Below are 25,543 nucleotides of genomic sequence, written 5' to 3'. Positions count from 1 at the left end.
CCAATAGTTGTGCTGCCATTTTACCATTTTTAATGTTTAGAAATGTTATACATGAATTGAAATTGGCAAAAGGACTTTTAAAACATTTTAATAAAAAATGTCTTCACTCTTTAATGCTATAAGCACTTGGAAAAATCTGCAGCATGAAACATATTCAAAGTGCAGTTGGCTGCTAAACTGGGTGAGTTGAAGTACTAAAGTTTCCTACATTACAACAGTGGCTACACTTCAAAGTACTTGATTGGTTGTAAAGCACTTTGTGGTGCCCTGTGTTCAAGAAATCTGCTACATAAATGCAAATCTCTCGTTCTTTTAGAGAGAATTCCAATGGCTTTTTTCATTTTTGCATTTTTTTTCTCTTTTGATGTTGGCTACAGGGATGAGGAACTCTTTTTTTGATTTCTGTTCTGTTATATTTCCTCCTTTTCTTTAATGTTTTGCTTCTTCCTTCTTTAGGTTCCCCTCCAAGCACATATGCTTCTCTCTCCAAAAAGGCAGGAAGCTGATCTGCTCCTAGAACTGTATTAATGTTAATCTGGAACCAATCATATGGAAATATGGCATTAGACATCCTTACTCCTCCTGGCCTCACAAAAATTCTGCCTTAAAGATTTTTTGGCCTACTTCTTAAATGGGCACCAATGGTTCTTTTAAGGTCTGCTGGTTAGGCTGCTCAATTCCTGGTACATATAGGTGGAACATGCATGATGCATATTTCACCCTTTTGCATGGGAAAATTGGACATGGGATCCTACAACCAGTGTAGGACCTTAATTTGCACAGTTAAGCAGCCTCCCACTGGAAACAGGCGAGTGTACTACTTGCCCGTTTGTAGACTTGCCTGGAAAGTGCATCAGTTGAACCATAGGTGTCTGTGGCCAGTCAAGGTGCTCACCCAGCCCTGATTTTTCAGTTGTTGGTCATCTACTTTTCAGTTGAAAATTACCCCCATGTGACTGAAAAAAATAACAACCTATTATTAAGCAGAGAGAGCATTGATAAAGTATCAGAAGAGCAGTGGCTATTCAGATGGTGTGGAGTGAGAGAGCAATTTATAAACAAATACAGAGGTTCCCCTTCAGCATTTTTGAAAATTGTGTTTGGCTTTAAAGGCTATGTATCAGCATTATTACTTTACCATTATTTTATTTTGTAACATACATTTCAGTTAAAAAGCAGTAATGATAATGCTACTGGGATTTTAGCTTGAAGGTGGTATGAAGTCTGGCATGAACTGAATTAAAATCAGTCACAAACCAGGCAATGATTCCCCATCAGGAACCTGCTGATTCTTTAACAGATCTACATACAGTAACCTGTCTTTTCTCTTTACAGATACTGACTGACCTGCTGTGTATTTCCAGTATTCACAAATTTTATTTCAGATTTCCAGCCTTTGCTTTTTTTCAGCTGGCTCATACTGTTGGACTCACCCCCGCCCCCCATGATTGCCTCAAATCTCCGAACATTGTCACAAGGATATCATTAATCATAATTGCTTGTCACTATTGGATTTGTAAACGAAACTAACACTTACATTCTCTGCTTAATCAGCAAAATGCTGATTACTAGACGCTATTTTCCTCTTGACAGATTATTACATTCTTTAAAAAAACCTTAAACCAGTAAAAAAAAATGATTGCAGTCTAGCAGACAGGACAAATAAAACGATGCTGTACTGTTCGTGTCTGAGCTGCTTTGTAAGTGCCAACCAAATATGTGAGCAGGAGAACACACGTTCACTCGAAACTGAAACAAAGAGTTAATAACATCTTTCTGCACAACGACTGGAGGAAAAGCAGAACGCAGATTGCAATTGGATGCGTGAACTGCTGTCACGGGGTGAACGATGTTCCAACCAAGAGCATCCGATCTGATGGAAATGAAGGAGCTCTGTCGCGATTGGGCGAAACCGTCCCTCAGAGTGAATGACAGAGCAGCCGAGAGGGTGCTGATTGGTCGGGGAGGGGGTTTGCTGGAGTAGGCTGGGAGTGCAGCAACCAGACCCATTCAATGGCTCTTCCATTGACCTCTTTTCCGCCCTTCAGAAGTTCTTCGAGTTACAGCCTCCTTCCACCTCCCCCCACTTCCCTCCCTCCACCAACTGGTAATAAACAGCAGCCAGAGGCTGGGCGCAATCTGCAAAGCACAAGAGGGGGAGGGGGAATCCCCGTGGCAGCGGAGCTTTCTGAAATAGTAACATTTTCAGCAAGGCACAGAGAATGGGCAAATCTATGCGGTGTAGTCGCACCTTGCATTTGAATCCCTCCCTCCATGCTGCATTTGGGTTTAAAAGCTGCAGCTTCTTTGTGCGAGGAAATCGCGCTCAATATGTGGTGTCTGATGGCTGCAATTTTCAAAGTGATTGAAGTATTTTCAAGTCCTGGGGCATCAAGTTCACCACAACATGAAAACTCCACGTGTTCGCCATAACTCTGCAAAATGCATTCTAGTGAAGTGCGGTGATTACATCTGAACAACTGCCCCCCTCCCCCAATCCAACCCGCACCCCCTCCAAAAAATGTTAACACCTACAGAAAGACGGTGGGAGATTGCTTATGGACAAAGTTTAAAGGAGAATGAAAGGAATCGCGTTTGGAATTGAACGGAGGAATAACATGATTTTCTTTTTTTAACTAAGTGAAAATAGATCGAGGACACCGCGGATGGAAACAAGTTGAAGTTTATCCCCAGACTGTTTGGAACCGATTGAAAAGCGGGGGTTCAGCAAGAATTCTGCAGAGTCTTAAGGAGGTGGGGAGCACATGAAGAATAATTGAAAGAAAGCAGACATGTTTTGAATTTTAAAAAAGGGAACCACTCGTGTTGAAATGCGGGGCGGTTAAAATCCGGCAAAGAAGTGAGAAAACTGAAGGTAATGCTCTACATTGTCCTTTTCCACGTCGCACAAATCATTTTGTTCATACCGGCCTTTCGAGCTGATCGGGGAAGCCGAAACGTACTCCCAGTCTCAGCTGCTCCTATAAAGAACAAAAGAGCACATGGCATAGACTTGGGAGGCCCAAAGACACTTGCTTTAATAATCTAATCAAATCCTTTATTTATTTTTACGCAGTATATTATGTTAAAATAGCATAGTTAATTAAAATGGGGTAGGGAGATTAATTTTAAAACTGGGGATATATGAGAAAGGAGTTTGTCCAGTCTTCAGATCATAGACTTGCAACTTTGGAGTAACATACCAAACAGAATAGCTTCCTTTACCTTTATAGCTTCGTTAAACAGCTGCAAAATAGAGCATCGCTATATGAACTAACTTAGAGGGTTTTTTGCGCCTACCCCATCCAAAGCATTTGATTAGAAACGTGTTGAAACACGTCTAACATAAACATTTTTAAGAAAGCACTGTTCAAGTAATTGTGTATATATATATATATATATATAATTTATTTGGGAAACATGTTTTTCTTAATATGGTCATCCGTAGTTCACAGATAATTTATAAGGTGCTCAGATATGTTTTGCTCCTTTAAATGCTGTTAAATTGAAATCTCTTGAAAATAGTTTTGCTTCAACTTTGCATTTCTACCCGATCTGCAGCACACATGTTGGGACTGCAATTAGAGATTTTTTTGAGTTGTCGCTGCAACCATTGCACGTTTATTTAAATTCGCAACAACACAAATGTAACTCAAGCAGCTAGTGCGAAGCAAGTTACAAATACAGGTTTTTAATGTGATGAAATTTCAGTTAATATTATGCTGTATAATTTTGAGGCTTATCGAGTTGTTCATCATATCTGCAAGACGAATGGTGTAAAATAATTGGAAACATTTGCCGCCTAGCGTTTTCATTGTATTTGAAGTTGTTCAGTTCTCTAATTTTCGCACTGTACCGAGAAGGTTTCCAGCGAAATGTCTCGTTAGGTTTCCGATCAGTTGACATTTTAGTTAGGATTCACAAAGGAAACAGTAATAAAAAGCTCAATTGGCAAGTATAACTATGTACAAAATACGGCGTTGGATATGGATCATCTACTGCTACAGTCACTTGCTCTTAAGGGGTTTAAATTCGCCTAGTTAAAAAATGCGCTAAAGATTTTGAACGCGAAGCCACACCTAGATTTTTACGTTTACAGGATTTTTATTTTAGGACCAGACTGCGGATGAAACAGTCTTGTCAAGACTGATCGAGCCAGAGGTTAGTCAGCTTCAGGATGTTGAAAAGCCTACTGCCAAACAATCACTGTTAAACTTTTTCTCAATTGGTTGCAATCCAGAAACGCTAGTGTAGGTCACTTGTTAGAACTTTCAATTTCAGCAAGCCCTAAGACTACCAATATTGTAGGTAACCGTTTGATCGGCTGTAACAGTGCGGAAATGCAGCGGGAGCTTACAATTTAATATATTTTCTAAGTGCTTTTTTAAAAGTTGTGAGTTGTAATTTTTAAAGATAAATCCAGGCATCTTTGATTGGTGTTATACTTGATTAATATTCTACTGTGCTCTCAAACGCCCCTTGTACACAATCTTATTTTGTTACGGATTTACCAAAATTTGCGTTAAGGCATTTTAAACCCCTGCTTTTACGTTACGGCCGGGAGGGATTCTGCCTTTTTGTTAAAACAGTTGGGAATAAAATCCACTAAGGTCGATTATATAACACGCTTTCGATACCAAGATAAAATGATGACTGACGGTGTAATTTAAAATCAAACTACGATTCTGTTTATTGAGTTTTAAAAAAAAAAATGAAGATGCTTGTTTAAAAACAGTCTAGTGCTAAGTGGGCGCGCAGCACTGACAACACAAACCTGCCCATTAACTTTTCATATAAACCAAGCGCTATTTTAAGTCTATTTTCATGGAACTTCTGGCATATTAGGAAGCGCGTGTGACACTACCTCCTGAGATGAAGCACAGTGCTGAGGCTCTTTTTGCTGGCAGGATGATTCGCGACGTTGCTAACGATTAATGGTTATCATTGTGGGGCTTAATATTCTGCTCCGCGTTTATTTTGTTTTACCTATTATCTTAAATAGGTGTACCCCAGCAGATATAGAGGGATTTAAATTTGTGGTAATAACGAATATTTCAGAGCAGACCACTCAACGTAAAAAGGCATTAACTAAAGTTAAGGAGAATATATCAATCTGCTGCAATTCTGACTGAGAAACAAATTCAAATCTCCGGGCCCTGCATTGGCTTTGTTAAGACGTGCTGAATTCTAATTCAAGAATAGGTGCAGAACCGCAGATAAATGGCAAATGTTGCTTGGAAATGGGGTTAACATTATTCTTTGTATTTCCTGAATGTCAGGGCTAATGGAAGGAACTTGGCCGCTGGTGAAAGGTTTGGGACGTGGTGTTTAAACCACAATCTGAGAGAAAGCCTTTGACTCTTTGCAGGTTTGTACAAGAAGTAGGTGGATGGGTTTGTCTGGAAGTTTATGCACACGGGTTACGCAGCGGGCGCATTTTTCGGCCATCATCCGCAAGGTATATGTGACACAATCCATGCCTTGAAACACTGCAGGAAATGTCCAGCTACAAAAAAAAACCCTGTTTGATTTGTGCCGATTCCTTCCTTCATTCATTCTGTTCTAAGCATATTCTTTTCTGCTTTAGAAAGGCCCGAGTAGAAGAGAGAAATGAATTGCGAGGAAAGATACATCAGACTGCCTAAAAGATGGAGAACTTCTACACATACATGAAACACGTACAAACCACTGTTAATTCCGGAGGTTACTCATTCTTATTTGAGAAGGCTGCGTTCCCACTGTTTAAAATAATAGGAACTTGCCTGAGAATATGTGGACACATATACATTGTCCAGGAGCCTTGTCTTCATTGTGATCGCTGTATACTTAATTTGTTTTGGCATTGCTTTTAATCCACAGTTTTGCCTGAGAGAAAAAAAATCATCAACCGTTCCCCCTTTTAATCTTTATTTTTGCAAGGTAAAACTGTTGTGGAAACACATTTTGAAAAGGGTAAAAGATAATGCAAATCGCTGGCAATGTCCTTAATAAAATAACGCCGACTATTTCTCCGTTTTCAACCAATGTTCTGGCTGTGCTGCCAAGAGAAGGCAAAGCGGAATTGTTTCCCTGTGTATATGAATACACGCGTTATACAAAACATGGACAGTTCGCAAAAAAATAGAGATGTTATTCGGGACTTTTGCAGGAATCAAAGTAGATGTTAGCATGTCAACTCTACATGTCCCATCAAGAGGATTGAAACTGAATTTACTGGCAAAATTCCACTTTTTAACAATTATTTTGAAGATAGAGGTTTTGTTGGATTTCTGTTTACCAGTTGAACAAATGGTTTATTATATAAAATAAAAATTCAAAGGAATGATGAGCGGTTGACGTTTTATCCAATTCTGAAAACCACAAATAGAGTTTTTTTTTTGTCCTTCGGTTAGGAGGCGCGCAGTGCAATGCTGATAGACTCTATAAAGTTAAAACGTCAGTTTAAATTATTTTGCAATGATTATCAGACAATGAGCACATATTTTAATGCCCAAGATTTTTAAAAAAAGAAATCTGATGTTTCATGTAATACATTTTCAATTTACGATCCTGACTATCAGATTGACATTGAAGAGAGAATGCTTTTCAAATGACACGGTGATTCCCGCACGTCACAGGCCAGAAGAAGCTGCTTTAACTGTACGGTGCCGCAATGTTTTTTTGAGGAGGCAACTAGTATTCAACATGCAGCGTAAAATAAAATTGACTCCCATTATGGAGCAACAGCTTATTTCCACCTCCACCTCCCTACACAAAGCACTGTAGTGATCTGCTTTTATCACTCTACTCTGAAAGCTCGTCTTTTACCCTGACTTCTCTCCGCACTCGGGCCCGAGAGTTTTGATGCACATTTCGTGAAGGCTTGGCGGCAGAACCGGGATTGCAGCAATATCGTTCCACATTCCCGCAGCCTTCCGCGCTGCACTGGGCTGACTTGTGACAAGTTTTGAAGCGGTGGGGGGAGGGGGTGTGGAATCAGAGCCTCTCTCACATGGACTTCGAAAGCCTCACCCTGTTCTGATCACAATTAAACAGAAATCAATTGGCGGCCTTACGGATACTTATGATGAGCAGTGAAAGCCATTCTGTCCCAGCCTGTAATTGTAAACCAGAACGACCGACCTAGGCGCCTGTTTAAAACTCGCCTCACCTCGCTTAACAGTATTTACCTTCAATTCACTGCTGAGAATCGTTATACAAATGTTTTATAGCTAACGGCAGTCTTTTCCAGCGAATTGTTTGAATTTGAAAATTCTTTTCAATAAATTAAAGCAATACAAATTAATGTTAAAAATTAGTTTAAAGACATTGGCATATTTAATGCTTACAAACGATTGAGGTACTTATTATAAAACGTAAGCTGAACGACTCCAGTGTTGACACTGCCTAGATTAGTTTTACACTGGGCAATGTAACCAGTTACCGTGGATTCCACACAGAGATTCGTTAGTGTTATTTCGGACTGGTCGCACATGTAGCATAGCAATAAAAGAACCATCAAAAAGGACACGAGAAAGATAAATGCCAAGGAAATGTACCAAGGGGTGGCTTCAACGGTATTTGAAGAAAATCCCTTCCTCTCACGATTTAGTGTTAAGTATTTGGGTATCGCATCGATTTCCAAAGTTCTCTGATGGTCGTCTACTCATTCAAATATGTTGTAAGCAAAATTCGATCAAAGCCTCACTTTGTCCCTGACATAGTCTAATGGGAAAGGGTTTCCCAGAACTGAAACTTAGTCAGTCATATTATACTCTCCCCGTCTACCCTGTGCACAATGCTCGGTTTAACACCGAAGTTACATCATTCTTGTAAATTTTAAACTTGATGAATTCTAGAGAAAATTGGCTGCAAGTCGTAGATTGAACGAAGGAGCTGAGCAAATAGATCCTAATAATAGTGCGTCTCCTTTTAAAGAGCCAGTTTTCTTGCATGAATTTAAATTCAAAACAATGCTATAAGTTAAGGGAAAATGAAGAATTACAATTTGCTTTGACCAGCATTCCAGAAGTTTTCACGAAGTATTTTGGTATTAAGCTGAACAGTGGCATTGTATAGAGGTTGGTCAATGGAATCGTGGCTGATTAGTCACTGCATAATTTCCCATCGGGAGGAATTCAATAACGAATGTAATGGATAATGCGATTTTATACTTTTGTTGAGGAAACAGTTGGATGAAGTTGAGTTTCAGATCGGAAATGCTGTTATGTCCAAATCGATTGGAATATATTCGCGTTAAAGGGGTTGACACGTTATTTTTTTTAAACTGGGTGGTTTACTTCGTCAACATTTCTGAAAGTGAAAATCATGACAACACACATAGAGACCATGGAAGAGAGAAAAGAAAGCAGATGGCGAATAGGGGAGTGCTGTAGAGACTGATGGGATGAATTGATAAATGAGTCCTAATTTTAAGTGCTTGCCCCGATCGAATAGCCATAAAGAAAATTACAATACAGAAATGTAACAACCAACGTTTTAATAATAGAAAATTACATATCTACAGCAAATAACCAGAATTATATCTAAGCTGACCCGTAATGAACTTGTAGCATGAATGTAATATTTAACAGCGTGAATCCTTTTAGAAAAGCAAGTTTAAAATAAAGGCCTTACAAACCCAATATCCTTCTAGTCACACGATAATTATGTTTTTACTGGTGTGGTTGATAGATTTTTGCGGTGCTTTTATTCAATCAAATTAAAAAACAATTTCATCTTCTACAGAGGAAAACTGTATTACCCTGCAACAGACGATAGAGTCACAGTCCTACAGAAAACAAAGTGCAGAATTAACCCAATAAAAAGCTTGGTGATAAAGCTCAGAACAATTTTGAAGTATTTTGGCATGGAATTGATCTCTTTTGAAATATTTGATTTGGTGACTGGAACAGGATGCACTCCGTGAGATAACATGTTTTGGATGTGATCAGGGCCTCCCAGCTACAAAGATGGCGAGCCCTACCCATACCCTAGAGTTTTGCAAGTTTAATCATCTGTCCCTCAAACAGGCCTGCTCCCATTGGGCAAGTTTGCACGATACGTGTCTTTACTTGGTAGAGCCTCATCCCTCCCAAGTGCATCTCCTGTTTGCCGATCATACAAATAATTTGGAAATCACAAAGCAGAAATCTCAACCTTATGACTGCAGCAAGAAGTGTGTGAGGCAGAAAAATGATGCGAATACATTAACACGGGTTGTATTTGCAGATAACTTACACATTCAAACTTATTGTTCTATAATGAGACATACAAGGTATATACTCCAGATATTCTTTTTGATAATTTTCCACACCAGTTTTCTGGAATGTTCTGAAGATGCTGACTCATTCTGTACCAACGTTCTGCTGGTGCTACCCCGCCCAAGTGGCAGTACTTCCCAGGTGAGTTTAGACAGTGAATGTTGGCAGGCTCTAATTCCACAGGGGCATCCCATCAGTCATGCCCAACCCTGTCTTTCCCTGAGATATCCATACACTCTTACATGAGCCACCAAATCGTAACAGAAATCAGGAACCCTGGCTAATTTCATCTCTGGTCACTTGCTCTGGAGTTTTGAGGCCAATTCGAGAGTCTCTACAACTGTCCAACTGAGGTCAGTTAACAGAACAGACTGGGATGGAACATGGGATTCTGCCACTCTGTATGGCTCCCCAACATGTTATTTTTGTAAATTAGAAAACTAATTTTTAATATAAAGGACATGGGATTATATTTTGGCTCCTTTCATGAAGTGATATTTCATGTGGCCTGAACCAGTTAAAACTCATTTATGCATGCAATTAGAACAATAAGTGTTCTTCATTTTGGGGGTGGGGGACATTGCTCCCCTTTTTCTGAAAACATCCCCTACTTACTGTGGTTCAAAAGACATTTGGCACTTTCCAGCAGCTCATTCAAGTGGTCATTATATATGTGTGAGCCATGACAATGAATGTTACAGGCCATTCAATTGCTGGAAGCATCTCAAGCAATCTCAAACTGGTCATTGCCCAATATCCAGATACATGCAGTTCCAGTAGGGGTTGCTGTATCAAGCGTGGGAAAACTGAATGATTTTCCTTACATTCCCAACTCAGAATGTTATGATCCTGTAGTTTTTTTCCCCGGGAAGAATGCGGTGTGCCATTAAGGCTGGAAAAGGAGCAGCACTGCTTTAAAGCAACAAGCTCCAGAGACTGAGTCAAAGAATGTATTCTCATTGCCTTAGGATACAGCCACTCAGAGACTGTGATTCAAAGAATGCATTCTGGTTGTCCCGGGATACAGCCACTCAAAGACTGAGGATTGAGAAATACATTGTTGCCGATTGACATTTGAAACTAGTTGAAAAACTGGCTTTTCAGACACTGTTAACAGAGACAGACACAGAGGCCAGAATTTTACAGTGGATGGACGGGAGCCGGACTCTGAAGTGAAAGTTGGTGGTGAACCCGCTTCCGCCTAGCCCGGGGATCAGTCCCGTATTTTATGGGTCCCCAGGTTTTAATTGTCCCGAGTTGGGACTTCCACCCACTTGGGAGGAGGTCTTGCCTCAGTGAGCTGCTGGCCAATGGGGGCCGACAGCTCTTAGTCCCAGCAGTGCCACTGGGAGCGGTGGCCACTGCTGGGACTGCAGTCCAGCCGGCGCCATGGATCGAGGAAAGAAGGTAAGTAGGGGCATGCCTCACCAGGGGGATCGGTCTTTCCCTGGTGAGGCTGGAGTGGTCTTTTGGGGGGAGGGGGGTGTCTTGGGTCCCAGGGGTGGGTTGGGAGGCGGGGAGGTGCTCAATCAGGCACCCTGTGCCCAATTGCCGTGCCCCCCCGGGGCTATCAGGCGCTACCAGGAGCTATTGCTGGGCAGCCTTTCACGTCCCCAGCACGCCCTCTTGCCACGGGCAAAATACCCGTGGAGGCTGGCGAGAGCCCTTAAGTGGCCATTAAGTGGCCACTTAAAGGCCTTAATTGGCCTCGGGAGGGCGGGCCATTTCCCACCCCCCGCCCGACACCATAAATGTATCCGGAGGTGGAAATGGGGCGGGTAGGCCTCCCGGAGCCTGCCGCTCAATTTTACACTGCCTCCACTCCACCATCCAACCCGCTGGGCGCGCGTAAAATTCAGCCCAGACTGTCAGCCAGCATTTACTGAAGGAAATGAGAGCACTCTCTCTTGGTTTATTTAAACCTTATTTATTATACTCTCAGAATTCTGATGTCAAGCCAGATTAATTTCTGAAAAGAAAATAACCAATTGCTTTCCTGAACTGTAATTGTTGAAATTCATCGCTGGAAAAGAAGAGCATCAATTCAACTGCTGAACTAGACTACGGACTGTTCTACTGTTGAAGAAACTTTTATTTCCCCACATCAAACGGCTGTGAGGACTTCAAGCAACCTTGGAACATTCCACATTGGAAGATTTCACTTCAGCAGGAACATAAATATGCAAGGACACTAATTTTTTCTATTTTTAATGTTTATATCTTAGTGGTGTTTAATAATTTATTTTTTCTAATTAAACAGTTAATTTGTTGATCTAAACACACCTGGTTTGGTTAGCCTCATTCAGAGGTTAATAGATGGTACAATTTGGCTGGGTTTTTCTTTAATTTGGAAAGTTTAGAAATGATATGTTAGGAAATCTGTGAAGGGACGGGACAAAATCAACAGTACGTTTCTCCCACCACAATCAGAATCGTATATTTTGATTGGGGGCTTTGGCTTGAGCGGTCGGTCGTAACACCAGTTATAATTACCCTTCACCCCTCCCTCCCAACTGTAATGCTGGCTGAGAGCACATAACACAGTCAAGACTAAATATCCAGTTATTCCTGCTGGAAGTACATATATGTGGATTTTGAGTGATAAGATTTGACTCAGTTTTTGCCACCCCTTGACGCTCACTGTCTAAAAGAGAGACTTGCATTTATATAGCACCTTTCACCACCTCAGAATGTCCCAAAGTGCATTGCAGTCACTGAAGTATTGATAAAGTGTAGTCATGGACTGTCATTTAGGAAACATAGCAACCAATTTTCTTTCAGTAGGGTCCTAAAAACAGCAATGTGATAATGACCAGATAATCTGTTTTTAGTGATGTTGGTTGAAAGATAAATATTGGGCAGGACATTGGAAGAACTCCCCTGCTTTTCTTCGATGTAGTATCACAGGGTCTTTTACATCCAGCTGAGATGGCAGAGAGGGCCTCAGTTTAATGTCTCATCCGAAAGACAGCACCTCCGACAGTGCAGCACTCTCTCAGTACTGCACTGGAGTGTTAACCTAGATTCTGTAGTCAAGTTTATTGAGTGGGAATGAACTCAAAACCTTCATGGCTCTGAGCCATGAATACTATCGTCATATGAGAAATGGACATAAGGGCAAATTACTGGATGTCTGTTGGTGCTTATGAAACCACATATGTTATGAGTCCCTGCCTTCAATAGAGAATATTGGGTGAAAAATAGCATTTATTTTTAATTGTTATAGGAAAGCATTCATCAAAAACTTAATGCTGAATGTTTCAGAGAACATTGATAAAATACAGACACGTGATCTTTATTTATTATATTCACTCCATCTACTCTGGTTTTTGCATACAATTAGTATTTTTTAACTAATTGAGCATTTAAACCATTAGAAAACCTGCTATCCTGATAGCTAAATTAAATCCAACAATCGATGTGTACAATATGAGAAATTAATTTCTGAAAATATCTCTGGTGTTTAAATTTGTAGTCCATAATTGGAAATAGAGCTGAGATTGTCATTAATAAAATAGAGAGATTGTTTCAGTCTGGGAGGAAAATGTGTATAATTGCATGACACAAACCTTCACCAGTTTATTTTTAATGTCTTATATAATTTACTAAGTGTCAGGCAATTTTAATAAATCTAAAATAAAACAAATTTAACTATATTGCCAAGGATATCAAAAAACCTCTACACAACAAACCTGAATAAAATGGTTATTGGGCGTCTGTCATTCAGAACAGGTAATGCATGGATTCTCCATGTAACTGATAAGATTTGGTCCCCTCAATAAACTTACAGTATGTTTGTTGGAGTAATATTGAGCATCTTGGTAGGAGAAGTTTCATTACTGGTATTAAAGTAGGCTGCTCACCATTATATGTAATATTCTCCACAAATCATGAGAAAGGAAAGATCTATGTCTGATGGACATTTATCCATTCAATAGATTTTTAATGCAGTATTACATGTATTTCACCCTCGTTTAGTTGTCTTGACCAAAGAAGGCTGAAAGCATGAGGTTAAATTATGAGATCCCAGGAAGATATTTTCTCCATGTTTGCATTGCTACGATCACGGTGGGAGCAACACACTGTCAATTCAGTCTCGTCACTCCACAGGTCGCGGCATATTATTAAGCTTTCACACCCAATTGGAAAACAGCCAAATTAAACACTCCAGTAACCTCAGAATGAAACAGACCAAACCTTTAGACAACAACAAATTAAATATTTATTTTAAAAAAACTAAATCTTAAACACTATTAAGATTAATTCTATGTTTAAAGACTTTATAACTTCTTAATTTAATCTAATTCCCGCATTCACTCAAAAACTAACAGTTAGCCGGTTTTAAAAGTGGAGTTTTTAAAAATTAGCTGTCTCTTAAGAATAAATAAGAAAGTCTTTGTATGTTCCATTCCTGGTGGATGAGTCTTCTAATGTGAAAAAATAATCAAAGGTCACTCGAAATCTTCACATGGATTTGATGAAAATAGTGCTTCAGTCGATAGGTATTCAACTTTTTGGCTGCAGCAAGCATTAAACAGTTCTGTGAACAATGAGCCCGGCAATACAGCTTCTTGAAAAGGAAGGCTTTTCTTCTTTATTCAGGGAATTAAATTAGCTTGTAGCTCCTTGTAGAATTTTCTGCTAAGAGAGAATAAACAGCTCCTTTCTCTTCAGTTTGCCTTGCTGGAAAGTCTCTCAGAACTAACTGGATTCAGCCAGTTTCTGCCAGTTTTACACACAGCCAAATGGAAACATTACCATGTGACCTCTTTCTTCTGCTGTTGCCCAGGGTAACAAAAATGCAGTGGTGGCACACTGTGTCTCCAGAACCTTCTCTCAACTAAAGGTGCACTGTTTTTAACAACGTTTTTAATCCAAGGAGAAAAATAATTACAAGTTCGTGACAGTATCACATGCTTTAGTTTAATAGAATACAACAGAACTATCATATAATGGGATGGCCAGCTCAAAAACATGCACTGGATATACCAAATTCCATCTGTTTTTGATAGAAAAGTATTGGAGGAGCTGCTGCCACAAGTGCACTATTTTTCCTGCAACACCTATGGATGGTAAGCTTGGAAGCTACAAAGTCAATCATTGATATCAAAAGTACCAGCAGACTCCACCCTGCTTCTACTTGGCTTGCTGTGAGTGGGATAAGGAAGCCCCATGACACAAAGACTTGCAGAGTTTTCATTACCAGTCAAGTATTCCTGCTCTTCCTGGCCCCTGACTTATCTTAAAGGGGTTCTCCACCAGGTTTAACTGAGTGAGGCACCTACAGTGAATGCCACACTCGGTAGGCTGCTCAATTGACTTCCAGGTCCTGTGGACGTCATAGGATCCCCATTAGCATACAGTAATGAGGATCCCGCCTGGCATCTCAGCTGCTTAAAAAAAATGGGCCCAGTTAAGGTGGCAGCTGGCATGAACAGGGCAGTAAGACTTTGCTGCACACCCACCCCATCCCACATCCTAGGTGGGATGGGTTAAAATTTCCCCTCACATTAATTAAAACTGAGGGATGATGATTGTGGACTGCTTTGCCTTATGCCAAGCGACATATAGCTGCATTGTGACTAGATCATGTTGACCACCTGATTTTTGAGCTTGTATTAGAGCAATAAGAACCCGTTTCTTCCACTGAAAACTTAATATGAATTGTAGACATTAAGGCAGAAATTTATTTAGGCCCTGGATGAGCTGCTAGGGCCTTGTGTGCCACAATAGGCAGTATGAATATAAGTCCTGAGAGGAAGGGAGTCAAGGAAAATGGATTTGTGGCCCTTGGGAATGCTGCAAAGCTAGGAGGAGCACTTGGAAGAGCACACCTACTGGCTCCACATAAAACAAAATAAAAATGATAACATACTGCAGTGTTTTGATAATTGCGTTGTACATATTGTTCACTTGAGACAACCATGCACACATGAGCCATGTGACAGAAACCACACCTGCCAAATGGAAACATATTAATGTTGTCATATGGAACACTATTTGAACTGTTACTGGACCTTGAATAGAACTTGTTTAAAAAGACCACAGAGCAGTGGCTGAAAACGTGGCTGTACATTTGCATTCTGAGAGACAGTTGCCAAGAGAGACAATGGGAGTACTTCCTGATTCAATTAGCCAGGTGGGTTTTGTCAATAGTAATGATTAAAAGACATTGAGAGTCATTGTCTGTGTAAGAGCCAGCATTCCACCTCCACCCACCCCCACCCCCTGCCCCCTTTCCCACTGAGTGTGTCTAGTAAGCTTTGAAGAATCAACAATCCTCGCAGGCAATGCTGTTTCAAAGAGCTAGTCACATGACTAACCTGCTGGCCAACTTGAGAATTGATTGAATTGTTCTCACAGTAAGGTTTTGAGTCAGACTGCAATTTTGAAGACAAAAGAGAAGCAAGTTCTCTCTCTCTGTCTCTCTGTCTCCATCTCACGCAAAGTTCCAGGAACCCACGGAAGTAACTTAAGTCTCAAGACAGAAGACCCCTGCAGCCTACTGATACCAGTGAAACAAGTTTGAAAGTGCGCACTGGGCCCCAAAGAGAACTGCAAAACTTAACTTCAATCAAAGACTTTACATCCAACCCAAAACCAGTAACTGAATTCCATCTACTGCTTCAAACCTTCTCCCTTTAATTCTTTCTCCTCCTCTGTATCTATTTGTGTGTGTGTTTATCGTGTATGCATGCTAGTGTGGTTGCGTCACGTATTTTTAGTAGTTTTAACTGAGTTAGAGTTTTAAGGTTAATAAACTTACATCTTTTTGTTTAAACCTGAGAAAAATGAACTGGTTGATTCCTTTACAATTACAATTAGAGAGCAGTGAGCAAGGACTCACTGAGGGGAGGCTAAAAAACACTGTGTTTTAAAGTTAAACCCTATAAAGGTCAAACCAGGAAAGGGCTGGGGGGGGGGGTGGGAGGGAGCTGCTGAGAGGGGAGCCTGAGACCCCTTCCTCACCTGGTCATAACAGCCAGCAGAGGGAACTGAAAGAGAAAGTAAAAGTAAAACTGAATAAAGAAGGCTCTATTATGTTCAATGGCTTGCAGTCTCGTCTCTCTGTCTCTGCCTCATACCTTATGCTAAACCCGGCTAAATCTCACTCAAGTCTCGAGAACATCACATCTACCTTTCTGGTGGTTGTGAGGTTGCATCCATGACTGAAAGAAGCAGGCCCAACGCGTGCTCTGCACAGGACAGCCCAACCTCTCTAAGGGATCGTAAAAAGATATATTAATTTGTCCAGTACTACAGTTAGACCGGTGCAGCGAGGGAAGGCGGGTTAAGCAGGTGTTAGTGAACAAGCCTCCGCCGTCGCAGAGAAAACTCACCGCGTTCTCCGGGAGGTGGGCGACAGCTTCAAGCGCCAGTACCAGCAGGAATTCGTCGACATTGCGCTGCAGATATGCTTCGAGCCGCATCAGAGTACCTGAACGAAGTCAGGTACAACAAAGGCAAGGTCTCCTTCCATGCTGTACACTGGGGGACGCTGATATCGAGGAGGCCGTGCAGGCCTGCTCTCCAGGGTCGCAATCCACTTTTTGACGAAGACGATGCAGTTGGAAGCGAACAGGTTCACCGAGAGCCCGATTTACCTGATGAGGTCCTTTCTTAAGTGCATTACTACTAACCAATTAATGAAGGTACCCCACCAGCATTCAGATCACTAGAGGAGAATGGTGGGAGCTGATGAAATGTTTTATTACCTACACCCCCTTCCTCCACCCCCTCCCCCCCCGCTCCCCCTTCCCAGCTCCCCCCTCACGCCCCCACCCAGCTCACCCCCCTCGCACCCCCTTCCCCCCACCCCAACGCACCCCCTTCCCTCCACCCCTTCCCAGCGCACCCCTCACCCTCGCACCCCCTTCCCCCCACCTCCTCCCACCAGCATCCACCTATCCCTGAGCAGGGGCCCTGAAAACCCCACTGCCTTGAGGGCGTCTCGGGAGAGACCAAGGCTAAGGGAGTAACCCTTAACAGAAAATCCGGAGCAGAACCCTGAAGGCGGTCATGTGTCACCTTTGGCATGTTTCCGGCAGTTCCTGCAGCCGTACCAGTGCCAAATGTCGTGCTTTGCACTCCTTTCAACCCCACCAGGAAGGCCGAGAGGGGGGTTTTGACGCTTGGGCAACTCACAACCTCCATACATCCGCCCAGGCATGCGCCATGGAGTGGTCACTCCATAGTTGCCTCACAGCGACCAAAACAACACAGAAGGCAGCAGTTACGGGTTATAAGTCCAGCTCAGTTGGCATAGAGATTGGGCGCCACGGGTTGCCTTTGTCAGTGGGAGAGGTCATCGCATCTCACTGGACAGCTACCGCTTGCCTCAAACCGGGCAGCCCCCGGTCAGTAAGGTTCTGTCCCATCACAGTCCACCTGCTTCAATAGGTGCTTGGAGCTCAGGGTCATTGCCCGAAAAGTGGACTGCAACACCGCACCAAACAGCATGACAAAAAAAGGAAAGAAGGTACCAGCTCTTCGTTTTGCAAGCAGGAATGTCAGAACTATGTGTCCTGGCCTGTCGGATGACCTTACACAAATCAACGATTCTCGGAAGACCGCCATCATTAACAACGAGCTCAGTAGACTCAATGTGGACATTGCAGCACTTCAGGAGACACGCCTCCCTGCGAACGGATCTCTAAGAGAGCAAGACTACACCTTCTTCTGGCAGGGTAGGGATCCTGAAGAACCAAGACAGCATGGAGTGGGCTTTGCCATCAGAAACTCTTTGCTCAGCATAATAGAGCCACCCTTAAATGGCTCGGAACGCATACTGTTCATCCGACTGCTCACTGCCTCTGGTCCAGTACACCTACTCAGCATCTATTCTCCAACACTCTGCTCCCTACCTGAAGCTAAAGACCAGTTCTACGAGGAACTCCATAATTTCATTAGTAGCATCCCCAATACCGAACATCTGTTCCTGCTGGGGGACTTTAATGCCAGGGTTGAGGCCGACCATGACTCATGGCCCCACCTGCCTTGGGCGCTATGGCATTGGAAGGATGAATGAGAATGGACAGAGACTGTTTGAGTTGTGTACCTATCATAACCTCTGCATCACCAACTCGTTCTTTCATACTAAACCCTGTCACCAGGTTTCATGGAGGCACCCAAGATCACGTCGTTGGCACCAGCTGGACCTCATCGTCACAAAGCGAGCCTCTTTAAACAGCGTTCAAATCACACGCAGCTTCCATAGTGTGGACTGTGACACTGACCACTTCCTGATGTGCAGCAAGGTTAAACTCAAATCAAAGAAGCTGCATCACTCCAAGCAGAAGGGCTGCCCGCGCATCAACACTAGCAGAATTTCTTATCCACAGCTGTTACATAAGTTTCTAAATTCACTTGAAAAAGCCCTTCAAAACACTCCTACAGGGGATGCAGAGACCAAATGAGCCCACATCAGAGACGCCATCTATGAGTCAGCAATGACCACCTATGGCAAACGTGTGAAGCAGAATGCAGACTGGTTTCAATCTCACTTTGAAGAGCTGGAACCTGTCATAGCTGCTAAGCGCATTGCACTGCTGAACTACAAGAAAGCCCCCAGCGAGTTAACATCCGTAGCACTTAAAGCAGCCAGAAGCGCTGCACAAAGAACAGCCAGGCGCTGCGCAAATGATTACTGGCAACACCTATGCAGTCATATTCAGCTGGCCTCTGACACCGCAAACATCAGAGGAATATATGATGGCATTAAGAGAGCTTTTGGGCCAACCATCAAGAAGATCGCCCCCCCCCCCTCAAATCTAAATCAGGGGACACAATCACTGACCAATGCAAGCAAATGGACCGCTGGGTGGAGCACTACCTAGAACAGTACTCCAGGGAAAATGTTGTCATTGAGAATGCCCTCAATGCAGCCCAGTCTCTGCCAGTCATGGATGAGCTGGACGTACAGCCAACAAAATTGGAACTCAGTGATGCCATTGATTCTCTAGCCAGCGGAAAAGCCCCTGGGAAGGATGGCATTACCCCTGAAATAATCAAGAGTGCCAAGCCTGCTATACTTTTAGCACTCTACGAACTGCTTTGCCTGTGCTGGGACGAGGGAGCAGTACCACAGGACATGTGCGATGCCAATATCATCACCCTCTACAAGAACAAGGGTGACCAAGGTGACTGTAACAACTACCGTGGAATCTCCCTGCTCAGCACAGTGGGGAAAGTCTTCACTCGAGTCACTTTAAACAGGCTCCAGAAGCTGGCTGAGCGTGTCTACCCTGTGGCACAGTGTGGCTTTCGAGCAGACAGATCCACCATTGACATGCTGTTCTTCCTTCACCAGCTACAGGAGAAATGCCGTGAACAACAGATGCCCCTTTACGTTGCTTTCATTGATCTCACCAAAGCCTTTGACCTCGTCAGCAGACGTGGTCTCTTCAGACTACTAGAAAAGATCGGATGTCCACCAAAGCTACTAAGTATCAGCACCTCATTCCATGACAATATGAAGGGCACAATTCAGCATAGGGCACCTCAACAGACCCCTTTCCTATCCTGAGTGGTGTGAAACAGGGCTGTGTTCTCGCACCTACACTGTTTGGGATCTTCTCCCTGCTGCTCTCACATGCGTTCAAGTCTTCAGAAGAGGTAATTTTCCTCCACACAAGATCAGGTGGCAGGTTGTTCAACCTTGCCTGTCTAAGAGCGAAGACCAAAGTACGGAAAGTCCTCATCAGGGAACTCCTCTTTGCTGACGATGCTGCATTAACATCTCACACTGAAGAGTGTCTGCAGAGTCTCATCGACAGGATTGCGGCTGCCTGCAATGAATTTGGCCTAACCATCAGCCTCAAGAAAACGAACATCAAGGGACAGGATGTCAGAAATGCTCCATCCATCAATATCGGCGACCACGCTCTGGAAGTGGTTCAAGAGTTCACCTACCTAGGCTCAACTATCAACAGTAATCGGTCTCTCGATGCAGAAATCAACAAGCGCATGGGAAAGGCCTCCACTGCTATGTCCAGACTGGCCAAGAGAGTGTGGGAAAATGGCGCACTGACACGGAACACAAATGTCCGAGTGTATCAAGCCTGTGTCCTCAGTACCTTGCTCTACGGCAGTGAGGCCTGGACAACGTATGTCAGCCAAGAGCGACGTCTCAATTCATTCCATCTTCGCTGCCTCCGGAGAATCCTTGGCATCAGGTGGCAGGACCGTATCTCCAACACAGCAGTCCTCGAGGCGGCCAACATCCCCAGCATATACACCCTACTGAGCCAGCGGCGCTTGAGATGCCTTGGCCATGTGAGCCGCATGGAAGATGGCAGGATCCCCAAGGGCACATTGTACAGCGAGCTCGTCACTGGTATCAGACCCACCGGCCGTCCGTGTCTCCGCTTTAAAGATGTCAGCAAACGCGACATGAAGTCCTGTGACATTGATCACAAGTCGTGGGAGTCAGTTGCCAGTGATCGCCAGAGCTGGCAGACAGCCATAAAGGCGGGGCTAAAGTGTGGCGAGTCGAAGAGGCGTAGCAGTTGGCAGGAAAAAAGACAGAAGCGCAAGGGGAGAGCCAACTGTGTAACAGCCCCGACAACCAATTTTATCTGCAGCACCTGTGGAAGGGTCTGTCACTCTAGAATTGGCCTTTATAGCCACTCCAGGCGCTGTTTCACAAACCACTGACCACCTCCAGGTGCTTACCCATTGTCTCTCGAGACAAGGAGGCCAAAGAAAAAGACAGTTAGACCCATACCAAAACTATGGGAATCTCAATAACTTGCTCCTGGAATCCTTAAGTACACTGCCTGTGCCTTTCAGCATGCCTGTCAGTATGCCACTGTGGCTATGAATTTAAACTATCCCCAGAGCTTGAAATTAACAGCTGTTTACCCTTCCAGGTCAACCTCATTCAGGGCATTCAGTTTAGTTGATTTCACCACCTTCCACCATCATTCAGTTGGATGGGACTGCACTCGCCTGGTTCCATTCTTACCTATCTAATCACAGAATCACCTTCAATGGCTTCTCTTCCAATTCCCAAACCATTACATCTGGTGTTCCCCAAGGATCTATCCTTGGCTCTTTTCTATTTCTCATCTACACTACCTACAACATCAATTTCTGCATATACACTGATGACACCCAACTCTATCTCATTAGCATCTTTCTCAACTCCTCCACTATTTCTAACTTGTCAGACTCTTTGTTCGACATCCGGCACTGGATGAGCAGAAATTTCCTCCAATTATATATTGGGAAGACAGAACTCATTGGCTTCAGACTCCGCCTATTTCCACCTCTGTAATATCGCCCGACTCCATCCCTGCTGCTGAAACCCTCATCCATGATTTTGTTACTTCTAGACTTGGTTATTCCAACGCACTCCTGGCCAGCTTCCAATATTCTACCCTCCATAAACTAGAGGCCATCCAAAACTCTGCTGCCTGTTTCCTAACTTGCACCAAGTCCTGTTCATCTATCACCTCTGTGTTGGCTGACCTACATTCGCTCCCGGTTAAGCAACACCTCAATTTTAAAACTATCATCCTTGTTTTCAAATACCTCCATGGCCTCGTCCTCTCCCTATCTCTGTCAACTCCACCAGCCCCACAATCCTCAAAAAAATCTGCACTCCTCTAATTCTAGCCTCTTGAGCATCCTGATTTTAATTGCTCCACCATTGGTGGCTGTGTGTTCAGCTGCCAAGGCCCTAACCTCTGGAATACCCTCCCTAAACTTCTCCACCTCTCTACCTCACTTTTCACCTTTAAGCTGCTCCTTAAAACATACCTCTTTGCCCAAGTATTTGGTCGTCTGACCCAATATCTCCTTATATGGCTGTGTCAAACTGAAACATTATAAAGCTCCAGTGAAGCACCTTGGTATGTTTTAGCATGTTAAGGATTCAATATAAGTTGTTGTTGTGTTTTGTGCATACTTATTTCCTTTCTCTGTCAACCGCAGTTCCCTGATGTAACTTTCCCTGCCTCAGCTATAATTTCCCATCTCAATTCCAAATGAGAACAAGTTTGGGGTCTTATGCTAAGGGAAACATTTTCACATCTATATTATCATAGACTTGAGCACATAATCTCGGCTGACACTCCAGGGCAGTACTGAGGGACACTGTTGGATGTGCTGTCTTTCAGATGAGACATTAAAATGACTTCTCAAGTGGCTATGAAAGATCCCACAGCATTATTTGAAGAAGATCAGAGGAGTTCTCCATGTGCCCTGGCCAATATTTCCTCTCAGCCAACATCGCTTAAACAGATTATCTGGTCATGTGGTATTCATTCCTGTTTATGGGACCTTGCTCTGGTCAAATTGGCTGCCACGTTTCCCTGCATTACAACAGTGACTACACTTCAAAAAGTATGTAATTGGCTGTAAAGTGCTTTGGGATGTCCTGAGGTCAGGAAAGTTACTATATAAATGCAAGTCCTTTCTTTAAGGACTCCTTAAGGCAAGGGAGAGAGCTCTGGCAACAATGGGAGAGGCCAAAGAAAGGGAGAATGGAAAAAAGATGAATCAGTTAAGGAGAGTGAAAAGAGAAGTATGGATATAATCAAAAAATTCATGTATTTTATATAGGATCTCCACGCTTACATCAGACTATAACTATGCCACATATGTTCATCTGAAATTTATTCATGTGGATTCACCATATTTAATTTTAATTTTTTGAGTCCTGGGGATAAAAATGAGACTGGGTGTGCCTTTGGGCTGAGACTCAATACTACACAAGCAGCATGTGATTGGACAGAGGGGTAAAAAGCCTGACCGGGACGGGGCGTTATCTTTTGGGTGAGCTGCTGGTGCCTGTTACATCTCCACAGAAAGCTTGCCCTTCTCCAGGATTGAATTTCAGGTCGCCTGCCTCACTGGCAGTCGCCCTCAGCTAAGCTCCAGGAGAAGGTTTGGAGCAGCCAATGGGGAAGCATGATTGCTAGGACTGTGGAGTTAGGGGGAGTTCTCCTGGCTCCACAGAAAGTTTATTTTTAAAAATTATTAAAATGCTCATTGGTGACTAATTTTGCAGAGGAGTCCTTCAACATATTCGAAGGGCCTACCAGCTGTTTAAGGCATCTACCTGGCATGCCTTAAAATGTGCACATGAATTTAGCAAAGGAACCAACAGAATGCTGTCCGTCCTGCTGAAAAATTGGTATACTCTGTACTCTCTTTCTGCCTGATTAATAGGACAGAATATCCTAACTATAAGATGCAAATTAGCTAAAAGGAACTTTAGATAATAACAAAAAGGTCTTCACACAAAAGGTAATAAATATTTGAAACAACTTCCCTCACAAAGTAGTGAAGATTCAAATTTTAGGCATATTCAAAATACAATTATATTAGTTTGGAGGCAAGGATAGCTCAGGTAGGCCAAATAATCTTTTTCCATCCTTGACATTTTTTTTGTTCTTAAATACTTCAGTAGGCATAGCATTACTATGTCTTAAATAGTGTTTTAAGAATCTCTCTGAAGCTTTCTCTGCCTTTAACCTAACTCTGTGGATTGGCTGAAAGAGTGAGAAGGAACTAAACATCTTGGTCCTCTAACAAAATTACGAGCGAGTAATGATAGTTACAGTGTTGTTATTTTACTTAATTCACTAGATGACTAAGGATGAGAGAAGACACCTAACCTGCCTCAGGACATCAATAATGAAACACCATAGATTTCATCCATTATAGCATTCAATTGGCTATTAAATTATTGCAGGGTTTTCAACTTTACTGCTCCATCTGGAAGTCCATTCCATGTATTGATCACTTCTTGTGTGAAAACAATCTTCTTGATATCAGTCCTAAATTTACTAGCTTCAATCTATGACACCTTATCCTATTCACGCAAGTTGCTTTAAAATAATCTTCCAGATTTACTTTTTCCATACCATTAACTATCTTTTATGCTACGGTAAGATCATTTCTTGATGTCTCCTTTCAAGTTTGAAAATCCCAAGTTTCTTCCATCGTTCCTCACAGCTCAGACCTCGAACACTAGGGAACAATGTTATGGCTCTTCTCTGCATTGTCTCCATTGAATGTCTCCCTTGTGGCTTAGTGACTCAAATTGGACACAGCACTCAAGCTGTGGTCTGATCAGAGCACTATAAATTTTGATTATGACTCACTCCGATTTATATTTTGACCGGGATTTTACCCTAGGCAGACGGGAGCCGGCCACCAACTGTAAAGTCGGTGGCGAACCCGCTTCCGCCTCGCCTGGGGATCCGACCCATATTTTGCGGGTCACCGGGCTTCAATTGTTCCGAGGTAGGACTTCCACCCGCTTGAGTCCCACCTAATGGAGCTACCGGCCAATCAGCGGGCCAGCAGCTCCTAGACTCAGCCGCGTCACTGAGAGCGGTGGCCATTGCTGAGACTACAGCGCAGCTAGAAGTCAAGATGCCGTTGAGCCTGGATGGCAGGTAAGCTTTGGTTGCCTTGCCGGGGGTAATCGGTCGGCCCCTGGTGAGGCAAGTGTGGTCGGTTGGGGGGACGGGGGCTTGTTGGGTGTTGGGAATGGTTGGGGTAGTGGGGCGGCCCTCCATCGGGCACAGCGTATGCTATTTGTCAGCAAAACCTTTTTTTGTCAGTTAATTCAAAAGACCCTGTTATGATCCCCTTGGAGATCAACAAATCAAAAGAACCAAATTTACCGAACGACCCCAATAAAAAAGCCAAATAGACAAGATTTCACTTTTATAACTTTTACTTCAACAATCAAACCAAAATCAACATAAACTAAACATGAATTAACAGACAAATCATGGTCAGCATATATATTACAAATTACATATTAACTATAGGATACAACAAAGATAGATCTGACGGATTTACTGGGCAGTCCACTTAGCATATATGACACCAATTACAGCCAATTCTTCAAAGCTCTGAACTTCCTCAGGTAGATCTCCAGCTCCTATCTTACAAGATGTAGCCACCAATTCTTATCCGACAGCAGTTCGCCTTCAACCTGAATTCCACGGGCATGGTCTTCACCAAATTGGCGCACTTCTCCAAAACCTGCTCAGCTCTGCTCACGACAGTATTGATGCCATTGATCCACCAGTATTACCTTTATCCAAGCCCTTCAGGGATAACCCTATGAACTGTATGGTCGGGTAGGTTAATCAGTTAGTTTGAGTAACAGAAACAGCTCCTGGATTCAGCCTTTACATTCTTCAGTGCTCCGCTCCTGTGTGATCTGAGCTTCCAGCCAGAAATCTGAAGTTTTAGTTTCAGTCTCTGTTTCAGTTTTAGTTTCCCTTTCAGTTAGGGTCCGTCTCAAGAAAACAAGTTCTGAAACTAGGGTCACT

General features: G+C 42.9%; 1 protein-coding gene and 1 long non-coding RNA gene across 3 annotated transcripts in view; one reads left to right on the top strand and one right to left on the bottom strand.

Moving 5' to 3' along the window:
* bahcc1b (BAH domain and coiled-coil containing 1b) overlaps positions 1-25,543 on the bottom strand; it is a 476,710-nt gene that overhangs the window by 324,490 nt on the left and 126,677 nt on the right. The window lies entirely within an intron of this gene.
* On the top strand, positions 2,118-6,322 carry LOC137384330 (uncharacterized). The gene is made up of 2 exons (XR_010977571.1): positions 2,118-2,875; positions 5,588-6,322. It is a non-coding gene; the product is annotated as an uncharacterized lncRNA (long non-coding RNA).

The sequence above is a fragment of the Heterodontus francisci genome, chromosome 26, assembly GCF_036365525.1.
Source record: "Heterodontus francisci isolate sHetFra1 chromosome 26, sHetFra1.hap1, whole genome shotgun sequence".
Taxonomy (NCBI): Eukaryota; Metazoa; Chordata; class Chondrichthyes; order Heterodontiformes; family Heterodontidae; genus Heterodontus; species Heterodontus francisci.
This window is presented reverse-complemented; position numbering and strand designations above follow the sequence as displayed.